The 16836-nt window shown below is 42.4% G+C and overlaps 1 protein-coding gene across 1 annotated transcript in view; it reads right to left on the bottom strand.

Moving 5' to 3' along the window:
* Positions 1 to 9224, bottom strand: part of PCGF3 (polycomb group ring finger 3) — a 47843-nt gene extending 38619 nt beyond the window's left edge. Inside the window, exon 1 of the mRNA XM_069879809.1 lies at positions 9209 to 9224. The gene's annotated coding sequence lies outside the window, so the exon portion shown is untranslated. The remainder of the gene's footprint in view (positions 1 to 9208) is intronic.
* Between the last annotated feature and the right edge of the window lie 7612 nt (positions 9225 to 16836).

Below are 16836 nucleotides of genomic sequence, written 5' to 3'. Positions count from 1 at the left end.
TAAGTCCTCATTAACTTTTGGATTTCCAGCACTGCCAGGTTCAGCATAATGTGAAGAATCTGAGGGTGCCAAAACAAACTGTAAAGTCTAGTACACCTGCACCTTGAGCTCACTTGCTCAATCAAGGACTTGGGCAACAGGCTGTGCCAATCCAGTTCTACACCACAATTTGCACTGTGCTATGGCTATCTGCCCCTTTCCATGAAAAAAACACACCAGTCTGAGCACACACTCAAGACATTCAAAGAGCTGCCTCAGTCCAAAACTAAGCTCAGATAAAAATCACTTATTTGCCCAAACACTCAAAGTACAGAAAAACCTCATCAGGTGATAAAACCCCATATCAGTACACTTTTACTTCTCACTAATAAAGCTGACTACACAGGTCAAGACAACCTAATCAAATTCAGCACCACTTTATCTACAAAAGGCTTCATTATTTTTATAAGCAGGAACAAACTGGTCATGATATTAGCAGACATAGCAACATCTGACTTTTCTGTTAGGACTTTGTGTTTGCTTCACTAAACACTTTGCACTGTGTCAAATAGACCACTAAAACATATTAGTCCTAAGCTGAACAGACCAAAGCCACAAGTTTCAAGTTTTTAGTGAGGTAAGAATTTTCGCTTCCACTTCTTTGCTGAGCAGAATCTTAAGCATAAATGAAATATTAAGAACTGAAACATTTAAAAAATAAAACTAATCTTTAGTTCAGTGTACTTCCGATAGTAGAGAATGGTATCTAGAATAGTCAATTCTATCTTTCCAGGTGCTTTAAGGGAGAAATCTACAGTACTTCATTATATTAATTTCAGTTCTAACGCCTTAGAAGATAATCATATTGTGAAACATTTTGATCACAACAGTAGCACAGAACTTTTCAAATCCTACCATGAAACTTGTAGACTGAATTACGTCATCTAACTTCAAGCCAAGCTACACTACTGCTTGTTTGCAGTCTCCCACTCTACCTCCCCTTCCACCAGTGATAGCTATACTAAAATACCAGGAGGAACTCATCACTTATTAGAGAGGGTGCACTTGTAATGAAGCAGCACTGCCTTCTAGTCTAGCAGACTCTTCTTTAGAGTCAGCTCTACAGGCTTCATGGCGACAAACCTCCCTTGACAGATGGCAGGACAGCCAGCCACAATGCTGAAGGCCCAAGAGGCACTTCCATAGATCTGCAAAAGAGCAGCTGAGCTGTGAAGACAATGTGTGGTCCTTATTCCACAGCTATGCAAAAAAACTTCAGGGCCAGTTGCCCTCTGCAGAATAAAGGGCAATGAATAAGCACTTGTCAACCCTACAAAAGCAGTAAGGAAACAGCAACCTGGAAGAAGAAAGTAGTGCTTGGCCTAACTCTCCTCTTCTCTTGTACCTACGTAAACTGCACTCAAATCAATGGAGAAAGCTCTTGGCTTATTTTGACATTCTGACCACATACCACCCTTATCACAGTAAAAGAAACAAGAACGTAAAGAGCAGCCCTGATATTCTAACCCAGCCAACTTAATTGCTAAAAAGCTGTAGAGATAAAAAACTGTTAAGTGTAATAACTTCACCCATTAGAAGCAGCAGACAGCACAGAGGTTTGAAAGTATCTTTTCTTAAAACACAGATAACATTCAGAACATTTCATCAACCACGGTTTCTGTAGGCCATATGTTCTGAACTCATCTTAAGATGTTTGTACTGGGGATTGGTCATATTGCATAAAGGAAACAGTCCATCTCACTTCCGGCTGGCTTAATAAAATCAGTACAATCACATGAACCTGATATCTCTGAAATTTCCTTAAACTGCTATGTGTGCTCATGTGAAACAAGTAGTACATTTTCAAGTCAGAGTGCACAAGCCCACATTCTCAAGTACCTTTCTAACTGACCACAGATACTTGTTGGGTTTCTTTTTTCAGAAGGGGGAATGCTGAGGTGTTAATTGTCTTAGGAACAACTATCCTCTTCCACTGCAACTCCACCACAAATAAAGAATGCTGCAATTTCAAAGAGGTTCGCAATATTCTCAACGGGGTAACAGTGTTAGAAAACTTAACTCATAGAAAGAATTATCCCTTTAAAGACTCCACATTCCATTTGCTTTCATTTCCTCATCATCATTAGATGTAGTGTTCTGCAAGTGTTTAGGTCCTAGAGAGGGAGGGAGTTAAGCATCTACTGATACAAAAACATGCATTATCTTCCACAAAGACATTACAGTTTTATTAATTTTTTGTCTTTTTTTTCTTTTTGGTTTTGGGTTGTTTGTATTTCTTTTTTATGTTTCATTGGCCATGTAGCAATAAGGAAAGGAAGAGATATGAAATTCCTTAACTGTTTAAGACTTTTTATTTTCCCAATGCATAATCTAATAATGAGTCGCAGTTCAAGAAAATCTCACAGCATATATGGAATATCATTCAATCATTCTAAAATCTGCATCAAAGTCATTATTAACCGGTAGTTCTACAAACTGACAAAAAGCAGAGCAACAACATTACAACATAACTCTGTTGTCGGTGAGTCCTAACACTGTGACATGACACCAGTTTAAGGGGAAAGGACTCTTGACAAAAAAAAAAAAACAGAGGAAAACAATAGCATGAGAGGATTCAGCACTTATAAATCTATTTTCCACTGACTTGATCACTGATGTGACCTGACTTTTGCTGTTTTATTTAAAACAGAGGAAATCTGGTCTGCAGTAGCAAAAGCTGGAAGTTCTAAATTATTAGAGCAAGAAAATAATCTCACCAAGAGACTAGTTTAACTTGAATAAGGGCTTTGAGAGTCTCATTTCTGCAGTTTTAAAAATTACTGGCCGCAATTGTCCACCTCCCTTGATGGAGAATACCACCCTGACCCAAAAATTCCTTACACACCAGGGCTTATTTTAACAGTACAGCACAAACCACTGATGAAGGCAGCTTTATGCCAGCAAAGGCTCAATGTTGTGGAAGACCAAAATGAAACTTCAGGAAAAGAAACTTCCCAGTAGGCCATAATTCTCAAGTGCTGTTTTTACATCATACATTGGTAACAGACTATCCTTTTGGGAGATCTTATTTCCCTTCCTATATTCAGTAACAGTTACACTTTAAGAGGCAGTCATGAAAACATTTTCTAAATTGTCAAATACCAACAACTTAAGTGAATATCAGTGAAAGCAAGCCATTATCAGTTTCTCTTACTACAACTTACTTAGCACCTGCTGCAGTACTAACAGAAGCTTCACATTTTCCATCTAGCAAGAGAAATTAACTGTCTCTTGAACAGACATTTCCGTTTCCAGTCCTGCATATAGTCATTTTGTCAGGTATTCAAGTCCATCTCTCTAATCAGAAGACACACCTTTCAGCTGCACAAAAGTTGAATCACTCTTCCTTACTCAGTCATGGTAATGATACTCTGCATACATAATGTAGTGTTAGTCCATAAATGAGTTGGGCACACTCTGCATTTAGATCTTTGCACAAAACTCAGAATCCCTTAAAACAAGGCATTATGACAGCTTTTATAGATAAGGGAAGACTGTTAATGAAAATAATGAAGTTAGAACAGAAAAACAATACCTAAGCAGTTAACTCTTTCCAACTTCAAGTGTACGACAACACTAACATCCAGACAAATCAAAGTAATAGACTTAATAAAAACCCTAAAATTAACTAGAAGAATAGATCAGAAGATCGACTAACTTTTTTTTTCTTTTTTTTCTGAAGCTGTAGACTTTTGCACAGGGGGCAGAGGAACTTGCACTTGTGGGCAATAAATTCTATGCGAGTGTTTAACAAATTGTGGCGTTATGCTTGTTTTATCCTGAGAAAGACCGAGTAAAGCTTTAAAGCCAGTGGGTAAACCACCACCTGAGGGAATCACTTGCTGTAGCACTGCAGCTATGGGGCTTTCCTAAGTGCAGACAGAATTGCTCTGTTGGACACTGTACACTGGTTTAGGGTCCACACCTTAGAAGAAAGGAATAATTCAAAGATGGAAATAAAAGCATTTCAAGCATTAGAAGACTGGTTTGATTCCTGTGTCTTTTCACTCTCCTAAAGTGAGGAATTAGTATCAGAAGTATCTTTAACTTTTGGTTTAACAAAAGATAGAGTTTTAAATACAAATAATTTCATTTAGAAACAGGGCCATAAATATTTTCAGTTTGCATGATTAGGTACTTAAACAATCACATTAAGAATCCCTTCTTATCTTGTTTATTTTGAATCCCCAAATCAAGGCTGGAGTCCTTGTCTCTGGAACATACTTTATATTGTAGGAAACAACATAAAGCAAAATCTAGTTATCATCATAATGGAACAGTATTAAACACGACTATCTGAGACACAGGAGTCAAGGAAAGATCCCTGTCCATTTAGTCCTTAACCTCAAGACACAACTTCTAAATGGCTCCATGACTAAATGATTTTTGGGAAAAGTCAGTCTGAATGAAGAAAGCATGCCACCATGTTAAAAAAGAGTCCCCTTTATCAAATAAATTCTAATGATTGCCATTGCTTAGTATAACAAATAAATGAATTACAATAAGCATCTTGTCTAGTAAGTTAAAATAAATTTGGCAAAGTCCTTCAGCTAAGTAATCAACTGATCCATGGCTTTCATTGAGCCAATCTGTGTATTCAAACTAATAGTTCAGATACTACAAGAAATGCCAGAGGCAATTATTCATAAATAAAGAACATAAGTTAGCCAGTTACATGGTAACTTTCAGCTTGTTCTTTCAGGTCACAAACTAGAAAAAGCTGTGCCACATAACATATTACATGAAAAATCAGCAAACACTGCACTGGCAATTCTTACATATTTTCATGAATAAGTGACCTTTCTGGTTGGTAACATTACACTAATGTTTGCATGCACATGGCAAGAAAAGATAGCAGAGAAGACCTGTTCCAGCATAAGCACACGTAATCCACACAAGATTTGTGTTATAACCAGTAACATCACAATACTTATATAATAACTGACTAAAGATAGCAACATACATCAACTGTATGGTTAAGCAGAAAGTAAAAAGAAAGGTCTTGACTAAAACCAAAAAACTTGACAAGATGATGATTTACAAGACAGCAAATAACATGACACTCGTCCTGGCAACCTGAAAAAATAATTTTCCCTCTCAATTAAGCCAGTACTCCACAGCACATTCTTGCCCACACACCATAAACACAGAATGCTTCCTACCTTAAATCAAAAGCTATTTATGCTATTCACAAAGCATAAAATAAAAGTACCCTCAAAGATACCCTCAGTTTGCAATAATAAGGACAGCCTCAGTTTCAAACAAACAAGGACACAAAACACAAGTCCTTTAAATACAGATCAATTTCTATGCTATTGTCAGTCAAAATGTCAGAATACAGAATAGTCATCTGCTAACACCAACCTCAATACAAGTCTGTCTCTTTGCAGAGAAACGGAAAATAATGATAGAGCTAGTTTAAGTAAGTTCTTCCACTAGCAGCAAAACTACAAAAAAGCCTGAGTTTCTTCAGTCTTGTATATTTCTTCCTTACTGTTTTGCCCTGCATTGTAGTAATGCCAACACACACCTTAACTACTTCCAGTTCCCCCCACTTTAACTCCCTCAAAAATTTCACTGACTCCATCAATTTACAACTGTGATTTGAAAAAGAAGCAGTCATAACCCATGAGAGCAGTCAGCTTTTAGCACGAAGAACACAGTACTTGAGCTCACCATACTTTGTCATTCCTCTTACTTTTGAATGATCTCTACTACTCCCTACTTTTGAATAATACATGCTGTGTTTGACAAAGGAATAAAAAGTTACTCCTAAGTTCCTAGTATAGCATGAAGTTTCTAGTATAAATTACTGTTTCTGAAAGGGAAAGAAGTATTGTTGGTCAACTCTGCTGTTTTATTCCTTCCTACAATGCTGGCTCTGCAATGTAATTGCAACACATCAGGTCTCTGCAGTGGCAAACTTCAATCAAACCAATCAAACTTTCAATAGTAAATAAGGCTTTCAATCTTACTAGTTGTCACCACACTGTGTATTTCATTTCCATAATCTGTTGATTTAAATCTACATGCATTTATTCAGTAAAATTAACTTGAGAAAATTTAGTTCAGGTAGGAGCAGCACCTTTTTCTTGGGTTTTTAGAGCACTTTTGGAACACACCACTCTTTACAGTGTGTCTTTAGTGCAGCAATCAAAATGTCACACACCATAATAGCAAATATTGCTTTTAATGTAGAATAATCCTTTTCCTCTGGTCTCCTTTACTGCATTTAACTTCCACATATTAGCTAAACTTACAGTCTAACACAACAAGCTTTCATTTTAAGAAAGGAGTGCAAGAATTTGAAACTATAAATTTAATCCAAGACAGAGCTTCAAAAATAAATCTTGTATAGGCTAAAAGACATGAACAGCTTCTTCCTGGCTTTTAACCTACTCCAATCAAACTGCCCTGAGCAGGTTTTCTCTACACTTCCTTTAGACAGGACACTGTAACTAACCTAGCAAATCAGAGTAGTTTAAATCATCATTAAACATCTCCATTACCAATGACAGAAAGAGTTTAAACTACTAAACTCTTAGGAATGCCATCAGTGTTAAGTTCATTGCACCTCCAAACACAGCTATCAACACAAGTTTCCATTTAGTAATCCTACTTCCACATATACAACAATTTGACAATAGTTCCAAAATAAAAAATAGATTGTTTGTTTTGTAATATACAAGATGTCATTACACTTTCTTGCAAGCTCATATAATCCCTTAGGACAGTAGCTGAAAAGTAAACTGCTATCACCATGCACGCTTTTCAAAACATCATGTCCACATCCACTTTATAGGTTGTATTTGGCTTAGACCTTAAACGGAAATGCTTCTACTACTGCTTCTTACAGAGTTCCCAGAGAGTTCAGGAATATAGTCTGGAATTATTTCAGTTCTGACAAAAGCTAAGAAGGCCACCTAGACAGTCTTTTGGGAAAAAGGAAATGAAAGCTATTAAAGCAAATGTGGAGAGGTTCTTGGCAAGAAAGCTTAATCGTATCTCAGATATAAAGCTTAGACATGACCTCCTGTAAAGCATGTAGGTAGTCAGGAGAAGTAAGTTAGCCACAGCAACTAGAATCTGTACTTTCCAGTCTCTTAGACGCATAAGTCTTGAATCGCACGGTAATTAATCTCTGCCATTCTAGACATTACTACTAGGCTAGCATAGTTAGAAACTTTAGGTCAACTTTAATACAACATTTACAAGTGCTATGTCTTGATTTCCTAAGGTGACAGCAAAGTAAACAGATCAAGTGGGCTGGATCAGCCCACATAAACAAAGGAAACAGATTTTACTCAAAAAGCAGTTTACAAAATGCTTTAAAATTTCTTTCTTTCCAAGCTTTCTGCTGCAGGACCCCTATAAACCTTCTCAGAAAACCGCCTGACCCTCTTCTGATGCACCCTACAGGATCTTACTGAGTACCTTCAGTTCTGAATAGGTTCTATATTCTTTTAAAAACATTATAAAACATCTACAAGTACAACTTAAATTAAATTGTAAAACTACTGGACAGCTAAAAGGTTTCTATGGTCACATTGTCACCAAAGAATTTAATGAATTCCAGAGCACCTTCATAAGACACATCGTAAGTATTGCAGTTCAGATTCTCATCTAACCTGCAACTAAAAGATCAAAATTTGCAAATATCTTACCCAACAATAATCAATATTAATTTTTAAAAAGCATACTACCTAGCACTGAAGAGAGACATACGAACATATTTAGCATATGCCTAATTGCTCATGCTGTATAAAGGAAAGCAATTTACACTGGAGGATACATACAAGGGATGCTCCTTAAAGGTAAATTTCATCTCAAACTTTGTTTGGGTTTGTTTTTTTTTTTTAAATTCAGACTTTCTTCATTCATCAACTTAATTCTTTCTATGAAACTCTAGAAGACAATTATGTAGCATTACTTTGAATACCAAACAAAATATTTCCAAAAGAGCATTCCAGAGTACACAGCTAATAAAACAGAATTTCTTAAACTGGTTTCTCACAGGCACACATTTCATACAGAAAAGAAGAAATGGTTAAACTAATTCGACACAAAGTGTGCATAAAGTGATAGTACAATACAAATAAAAAAACCCAACCATGAAATAACAGAAGAACATCCCCATACTTCATAAACTATACAATCAAATCAACTGTGAGTCTTATTAACTTCAGGATGTGCTAAACTTTCCACACAGGACCCTCCGAAGTAATATCCAACACTTTCAGACTAAGAGAGACCAACTTAACAGATTAAATTTGAGAGCCCCACAACTCCCTAAAACTCAATGGTTGTGAAAATAATCAGAATTTTATAATATCAAATACATATATATACATGTGTGTGCATATGCATATATATATTTAGACTCTGAAGAAGCTAAAATCACAATCATTTTATATTCTTCCTTTGAGTACCATTTCATTCACCTCACTTAAAATCCCATATGCCACTCTAAATTAGACAGCATTGAAGCCACGAACCTGAGGTTGTACCCGAAAGCGACACGAAAGGTCAATGTTCTCTGGCTTATTGGAAATGGTACCTCCGCCACTACCAACCACCTCTCCAAGCGACTCTTTCTCCCAAAAGTGTTAAGTTTTGGAGCCTTGAGAACTCCTCGCCTCTGAAGGTGCAGAAGCATTCACGGACAACTCAGGACAGCTCCATCCACTCCAGCTCCCAACAGGCAGCACCACCTTGCCCACAGCTGAGCTGCCCCAAACCCCTCGACCCAACAGGCGCCACTGCTCGGGGGTAGGAAGGGGTGGAACGGGAGGGCTTCATTTCCTTTCCCCCAGAAAACAACAGCCACCTTCCCCTCGCCGCAGAGGGGACTGGGGTGGTGGGGGGGTAGGGAGGGAGAACAGACAGAAAGCCAAGGACAGACTCCCGTGCTCTGGGAGGGACACATACCACACAAACCCAACCTTTCCTCTTCTCACACACAGACACACATCGCGCTCTGCTGGAGGGCAGGAACTTCAAGCACAGCCCCCTCCCCGAACCCCAAGCACCGCTTCACACCCCCCCCCACCCAAACCCCACAGAGCCCTCGGGAGGAGAGGGGGCCTGCGGGCCCGTCCCCGCCCCCAGGGCCCCCGCCGGGCCTCGCACTGAGGGCAGGGCCCTCGCCCCGCCGCAGCCCCGCACTGACCTGGGCGGGGGGCGGGGGGGCCTCACCGCGCCGATCGCCGCTCCCCGGCCCGGCCCCCCCGCGCCGCCACGGAGCGGGCGAGCGAGGTGACGCGAGGAAAAAAGGGGGGAAGCCGGCCCCCCCCTGCCCCCCCCGTCTTCCCTTCCCCGGCCGGAGAAATTAAAAACGAAAGAGGGGAAGGCTGGGGTTGAAATGGAAAGGCTCGGCCCGGAGTTTTAAAACAAAGAGGCGGAAATAGCCGAGCGCGGCCCGAGCGGAGCCGAGCGGGGGCGCCGCGACCCGGGGCGCATGCGCGAGGGGCGCTCGCGCACCCCAGCCCCCTCCCCTCCCCCTCCCCCGCCGCGGCCGGCCCACGCGCGCACCCTCCGCCCCCCACTGCCCCCCCCCCGCGGCGTGCGCGTGCCGGGAGCGGGTAGGGGAGCGAGGGGGGCGGAGGGGGGTGTCTGTCTGTCTGTGTCTGTATGTCCTATGTCGTGGTCTTGAACCCTGAAAAAAACAGTTGAAGTTGCCGACAAGGGTGAACTTCGTGACGGTGGTTTTGCTTTTCGGCAAGGTTATGGCTCTTAGTGGCCCATAAGCTTTTCCTCAAAAGCGCTTGGGTGTCTTTCTAACCCATGAATGTGGAGACTCTGAAAGGGGCTGGGAGGGACAGTGACGAGACATACAACTTTGTGATGAACTGCAGGCAGTTCAAGCGCTCCAACTGATGAAAATTAAGTTTTTTAGGTTCCTGATATTTGGAAGGGCTCAGGTCTTAGGTCAAGGAGCAAACGTAAAACTTGGGAAGCCCATGCCAAGTTCACACCAAGTGGCTGAACACAGTTCCTCTCCTGTGAGACCTCATCTGGAGCAGGGTGTCCAATTTTGGAATCCACAGCATAAGAAGGACATGGAGCTGTTGGAACGGGTCCAGAGGAGGGCTTCAAACATGATCAGAGGGCTGGAGCACCTCCCATACCAGGCCAGGCTGAGAGAGTTGGGGTTGTTCAGCTTGGGGAAGAGAAGACTCCGAGGAAATATTATAGTGACCTTCCAGTACCTGAAAGGGGCAACAGGAAACCTGGGGAGGGACTGTTTACAAAGGCTTGGAGTGATAGGACTAGGGGCAATGGGTATAAAAACTGGAGAAGAGCAGATTTAAACTAGACATAAGGAAGAATTTGTTCACACTGAGAGTGGTGAGGCACTGGCACAGGTTGCCAGGGAACTTGTGGCTGCCCCATCCCTGGAGGTGTTCACGGCCAGGTTGGATGGGGCCCTGAGCAGCCTGATCTGGTGGGAGCTGCCCCTGCCCATTTCAGGGGATTTGGAACTAGATGATTTTTGGGGTCCCTTCCACCCCAAACTGTTCTATGATTCTATGACTGCAAAGACAAGTATTTAAAAATTCAGCTGTTCAAACTCTATAAACACCAGAGCAAGCTCTGCATTCCCAATTAAGCATATATTTTTAGTGTAATGCTTTAAAATACGTGCATATTTCCCTCTTTCTTGCCTGCCAACCAAGAATGATCCACATGACAGTCTTCCACCTTGTCTATGAATGCAACTGGAAATTGAAATAGCTTGTGTGATATGGATCAGCCCTGGGAGGTGTTTCCTCGTTGTCCAGCAAACTACTGAGCCTTTATTGTGTACCAAGAGTTCAGGGTCTTGGCTTTAGAAGCTATGCTATCCACAAGCTAAGGCTGAGTGTTCCAGCTAAGCAACTGTTCCAGCACTGTAGATTTGCTGTTTAACTTCACAGGGTTTGTGGTCAAATGGATGAATCTTGCCTGTCAGAAATTTAAATTCTGTTTTCAGTTTAACTACAAATGATTCTGTGTGGGCTTTTACTTACAGAGATACATTCTAGAAAGAAAGGGGGCCTCCTGCCTGACTTCTGGGGTTGGGGCTCAAATAGCCAGAAGCAAAAGTAACTGACTATAATAATATGCATAAAATTATAAACTGGATGGCTGCTTTCTTTTTTTTCCTCTTTCTTCTTTTTTTTTTTTTCCCTAGTGCTTCCAAAGCAAAACACTGCAGATTGGGAAAACTATTAAGGCCAGAGTCTATGGATTTTGGCTTTCTCTTACTATGAATATTTTTTAGAAGATCGTACCTGCAGCAAGATGGTATGTCCATGCCTACTCAAACATTAATCTGATTTAATATACCCCCTGTGACAAGACTGTTGTGACCCTCAGTGAGCCAAGGAATATGGTTTGCTCTCTTTTCAGTCTCATTACCCTAGCATCAGTTTTAATGCCTTTGGCAATGCCATTAAAGGGTGTGTTAGCTTTTAAGTGATATTTCTGAAATATAAGCTTAGCCAGTGACTAGAGTATCTAAGGTCATAAGTCTGAACTGCAGCACTTAGTATCAGGAGAGAAGTGAAACTTCTTGCTGGCTTTGCAATCAGTGAGCTGTGATCAAACAACAGAAGTTCAGAGAATGACTTGGAGGGGAACTAGAAATAGCATGTAAATTATTTTTTTCCTGTTAGCTCTACATGCATTTAGTCCTCACAGTTCTCACATAAGTAAAAGTATGATATGAACCCAGGTAAGCTGAGTAGGTCTAGCTTCTGGAAGTATCTATTTCCTAGCTAAAACCATTCATGGAAGAGAATCTATCTGTGACATCTTGGCATGAAAAAAAGACAAACATTTCAGCTGAAAGAAGTTCATTGTCTCCTTTAGGACTTCTAACAGTGGAAAGGTATTGGTCAGCATGAGCATATTAACGTTATAAACAGAGAAATGTCTAGAAACCCAATAAAACTGCATATTTTCAAGAACAGTAGTAAAGTACAAAAATAGGCAAGTATATGACAAAATGATTCTAGTTTAAGACTAACCATAATACAGTGTTTACAAACACAAAGTTAAGAACTAATATTTACAGTAGTTACTCAGTTCCTTTCCAGAGGAATAGAGCTATATAAATCTTACAGGTCTGTGGACTAGACTCTTGCATCCGAGGGTGCTGAGAGCCTGTTGGCACCATTGCAAGGCTGCTCCTTCTCTATTACCTTTGTAAGATCGTGGTAACCAAGGGATTCCTCCTGTGTTGGAGAATGGTAAATATTTCACCCATCTTTGAAAACAGCAAGAAAAATAATTCAGGGAAACACAGCCACACTTTGGTCCCTGAGAGAATCATGGTGCCAGTCCACCCGTGCCTTTTCTGAGCACATGAAGAAGAATATGTCTTAAAATAGGTAAGTCAGTGTGGGCCAACCTGGTTGTCTTCTATGACAAAATAACTGGTTTTGTGGATGTGAGGAATGTGGGGGATATTGCATACTTAGGCTTTAGCAAGGCTTTCCCACAATATTCTTGCCCTGTTTTAGGACATTATGGCCTGGATGGGTGAAATATTGGCTGGGTTGTTGGTCTTAAAGAATACTGGTTAATGGGTCATACTCTGTCTGAAGGCTGGTGACACCATGAAGTTTTTCTGGGACTTGTTTAATATCTTTGTCAATGACTTGAACATGCAGAAAGAAATCTGTGGACAACACCAAAGCAGGAGTGCAGTCTATGTGCCTGAGGACATAACTGTCATTAAAAGGGACCTAAACAGGCTGTAGGAATAAAATTCAACAAATACAAAGTCCTGCATTTGGTACAGGCTTAACTTCCTGCAGTGGTGTGGACTGGATGTGACCAACTAGGTGGAAAGCAGGTCTTGTATTAACAGCATATTTGGGATGTATTAAGGGGTCAGTGCATTGGGAAATGTGATTGTTCTCAAAATGAGTCTGGCCTGATGTGTCTGGTCTTGGGTGCACCCATATGAGAAAGATACTGATAAACTTGATTCAAGTCCAGGTAGAAGCCACTAGGATGACAAAAGTTCTGGTGAACATGTCCTGCAAGGAAATGCTGAGGTAAGTTGAATAGTTCAGTCTGGAGAGGAGATTGCTTCAGGGGGGCCTAATAGCAGACTTCAGCACTTAAAAGAGGTCCTTGTACAAAAAGCAGAGCCACACTCTTTAGTTAGGCTAATGATAGCTGAATGAAGGACAGTTGTCATAATGTGAGTTAGGGGAGATTTTGATGGGACAGAAAGGAAAAAATAAGAAAATATCACTATGAGGATAATTAAACTTTGGAAGGGGTTCCCTAGAAGTTTCCTAGCAGGCACTCACCAATTGCTGTCACTCTGTGTACACAAATGCATGTTTTGTATAGCCAGTGCATGCCATGTCATGCTGCTTCAGATGGCTCAGCATGAAGAATTATTTGCTAAGTGGCCTTTCTGGTACAACCATCATGTACTTTTTTTTCTGGCACAACCTTCATATGTTTTGCCAGCAATGCTGGCCTTAGAAGCTCTCTTCTCCCTTTTTTCCCCCACGATTTGCTGCAGATGAGGTAGGACCGTGCGGGATCATTTGATCTACCAAGGGATACCATCAATAAGGAGCTGTGTAAGCTCCTGGTAGGTGAATTGTGAAGACATACAGTGGCTGTCCTCTGAGACTTTGGATAGGTTCAGCAATCTAGCCTTGCTTTGTTGGTCTGATTATTAAAGTGTTTCCCAGTTTCTAACCATATTCTTCCTGTTATGATTTTAGTAGACAAAACAGTTCATACCCTTTGTCTTTGATTATACTTGTGACATATCTGACATAACCTCCCATCAGTCTTCTCTGGAGTAAGTAATCACTTTACACCTCATTTTACATCCTAGCTTCTGGGCTTCCAAACTTCTGTCTTTGTTTGCCAAATCTTTCCTTGCTATCTGTCCCTGCAGACCTTTCTTCCTCTTCAAAAGACCAGCCACCTCTTTCCAAGACAGATAGACACCTTGCCCTGTTCAGGAAAGTGCCTTTAAAAAGATGCAAAATGAACAAGAATTTAACAAAAAAAATTTAACAAGAAGCAAAATGAGGCTCCCATGATCCAAGAGGAGGTGGTCAGAGCCTTGCTAGCCCGACTAGACACCCACAAGTCTATGGGGCCGGATGGGATTCATCCAAGGGTATTGAAGGAGCTGGTGGATGTGCTGGCCAAACCCCTTTCCATCATCTTCCAACAGGCGTGGAAGACTGGGGAAGTCCCACTGGACTGGAGGCTGGCTGATGTTGTGCCCATCTACAAGAAGGGTCGCAGGGAGAACCCAGGAAACTACAGGCCTCTCAGTCTGACCTCAGTGGCAGGAAAAGTCATGGAGCAGGTGATCTTGAGTGCTATCATGAAGCACATGCAAGAGAACCAGGTGATCAGGCCCAGTCAACATGGGTTCACGAAAGGCAGGTCTTGCCAAACTAACCTGATCGCCTTCTATGACAAAGTGACTCGGCTACTGGATGAGGGAAAGGCTGTGGATGTGGTCTTCCTGGACTTCAGTAAAGCCTTTGACACAGTTTCTCACAGCGTTCTGCTTGAGAAACTGTCAGCCTCTGGCCTGGACAGGCGCACACTCTCCTGGATGGAAAACTGGTTGGATGGCCGGGCCCAGAGAGTGGTGGGAAATGGTGTGAAATCCAGCTGGAGGCCAGTGACAAGTGGGGTTGCCCAGGGCTCGGTGCTGGGTCCAGCCCTGTTCAATGTCTTTATCAATGACCTGGAGGAAGGCATTGAGAGCACCCTTAGCAACTTTGTGGACGACACTAAGCTGGGTGGAAGTGTGGATCTGCTGGAGGGTCGGGAGGCTCTGCAAAGGGATCTGAGCAGGCTGGACCGCTGGGCTGAGTCCAATGGCATGAGGTTTAACAAGGCCAAGTGCTGGGTCCTGCACTTGGGGCACAACAACCCTATGCAGTGCTACAGACTAGGAGAAGTCTGTCTAGAAAGATGCCTGGAGGAGAGGGACCTGGGGGTGTTGGTTGACAGCCGACTGAACACGAGCCAGCAGTGTGCCCAGGTGGCCAAGAAGGCCAATGGCATCTTGGCTTGTATCAGAAATGGCATGACCAGCAGGTCCAGGGAGGTTATTCTCCCTCTGTACTCAGCACTGGTGAGACTGCATCACAAATCCTGTGTTCAGTTCTGGGCCCCTCCCCACAAGAAGGATGTTGAGGCTCTGGAGCGAGTCCAGAGAAGAGCAACAAAGCTGGTGAGGGGGCTGGAGAGCAGGTCTTATGAGGAGCAGCTGAGAGAGCTGGGGTTGTTTAGCCTGGAGAAGAGGAGGCTGAGGGGAGACCTCATTGCTCTCTACAACTACCTGAAAGGAGGTTGTAGAGAGGAGAGTGCTGGCCTCTTCTCCCAAGTGACGGGGGACAGGACAAGAGGGAATGGCCTCAAGCTCCGTCAGGGGAGGTTTAGGCTGAATATTAGGAAAAATTCTTCATAGAAAGGGTCATTGGGCACTGGAACAGGCTGTCCAGGGAGGTGGTTGAGTCACCTTCCATGGAGGTGTTTAAGGCACGGGTGGATGAGGTGCTGGGGGGCATGGTTTAGTGTTTGATAGGAATGGTTGGACTCGATGATCCGGTGGGTCTCTTCCAACCTGGTTGTTCTATTATTCTGTGATTCTATGATTCTAAGATTTGCTTTAACCATCCAGGTGCTTTGCTCTAATATACAAAAACTCAGAGGTGCAGTTTGTTGATGCAAACCTGACCTGGGACCCACACTCTTCCCAGAACTCTGTGACAAATAGGGAAGTTCAGTCTGTAATACAAATCCTGGGAGCTGTAAGTCAGAGGCAACTTTGAGATTCAGTGCCCCACGTATTCGGACACATTTTGAAGTATAAATCAATGTTTTGTTATATAATTACTTTAGTTTAAGTGTAACTCATAACAGTTTTTAACTCCATAAGTGTTATGCAACCTTAGAATTATAGAATAGTTAGAGTTGGAAGATCATCTAGTTCCAACCCGCCTGCCATGGGCAGGGACACTTCCCACTAGATCAGGTTACCCAGGGCCCTGTCCGACCTGGCCTTAAACACCTCCAGCGATGGGGCAGCCACAGCTTCCCTGGGCAACCTGTGCCAGTGCCTCACCACTCTCATGGTGAAGAAGCTCTTCGTAATGTCTAGTCTAAATCTGCCCTTCTCCAGTTTATATCCATTCCCCCTTGTCCTATCACCACAAGCTTTTATGAATAGTACCTCTCCAGCTTTCTTGTAGGCTCCTTTCAGGTACTAGAAGGTCTCTCTGGGATGTCCTTGGGGCCTTCTCTTCTCCAGGCTGAACAAACCCAACTCTCTCAGCCTGTCCGCATAGGGAAGGTGCTCCAGCCCTCCAATCATCTTTGTAGCCCTCCTCTGGACCTGTTCCAACAGTTCCATATGCTTCTTACACTACGGATTCCAGAACTAGACACAGTACTCCAGATGAGGTCTCACAAGAGAGGAATAGAGGGGTGGAATCACCTCCCTCATCCTGCTGTCACACTTCTTTTGATGCAGCCCAGGTTACATTTGGCCTTCTGGGCTGCAAGCACACATCGCTGGCTCATGTCGAACTTCTCATCGACCAGCACACCCAGTCCTTCTCTGCAGGGCTGCTCTCAATCACATCATCTCCCATCATGTACTGAAAATGGGGATTGCCCCAACCCAGCTGTAGGACCTTGCACTTGGCCTTGTTGAACCTCATGACGTTCACACAGGCCCACTTCTCCAGCCTGTCCCTCTGGATGACATCCTGTCCTTCTGGTGTGACAACTACACCACTCAGCTTG

The sequence above is a fragment of the Phaenicophaeus curvirostris genome, chromosome Z (assembly GCF_032191515.1).
Source record: "Phaenicophaeus curvirostris isolate KB17595 chromosome Z, BPBGC_Pcur_1.0, whole genome shotgun sequence".
NCBI classification, from domain to species: Eukaryota; Metazoa; Chordata; class Aves; order Cuculiformes; family Cuculidae; genus Phaenicophaeus; species Phaenicophaeus curvirostris.
The sequence above is the reverse complement of the archived record's forward strand: the minus strand, read 5'-3'. Positions and strand labels throughout refer to the sequence as shown.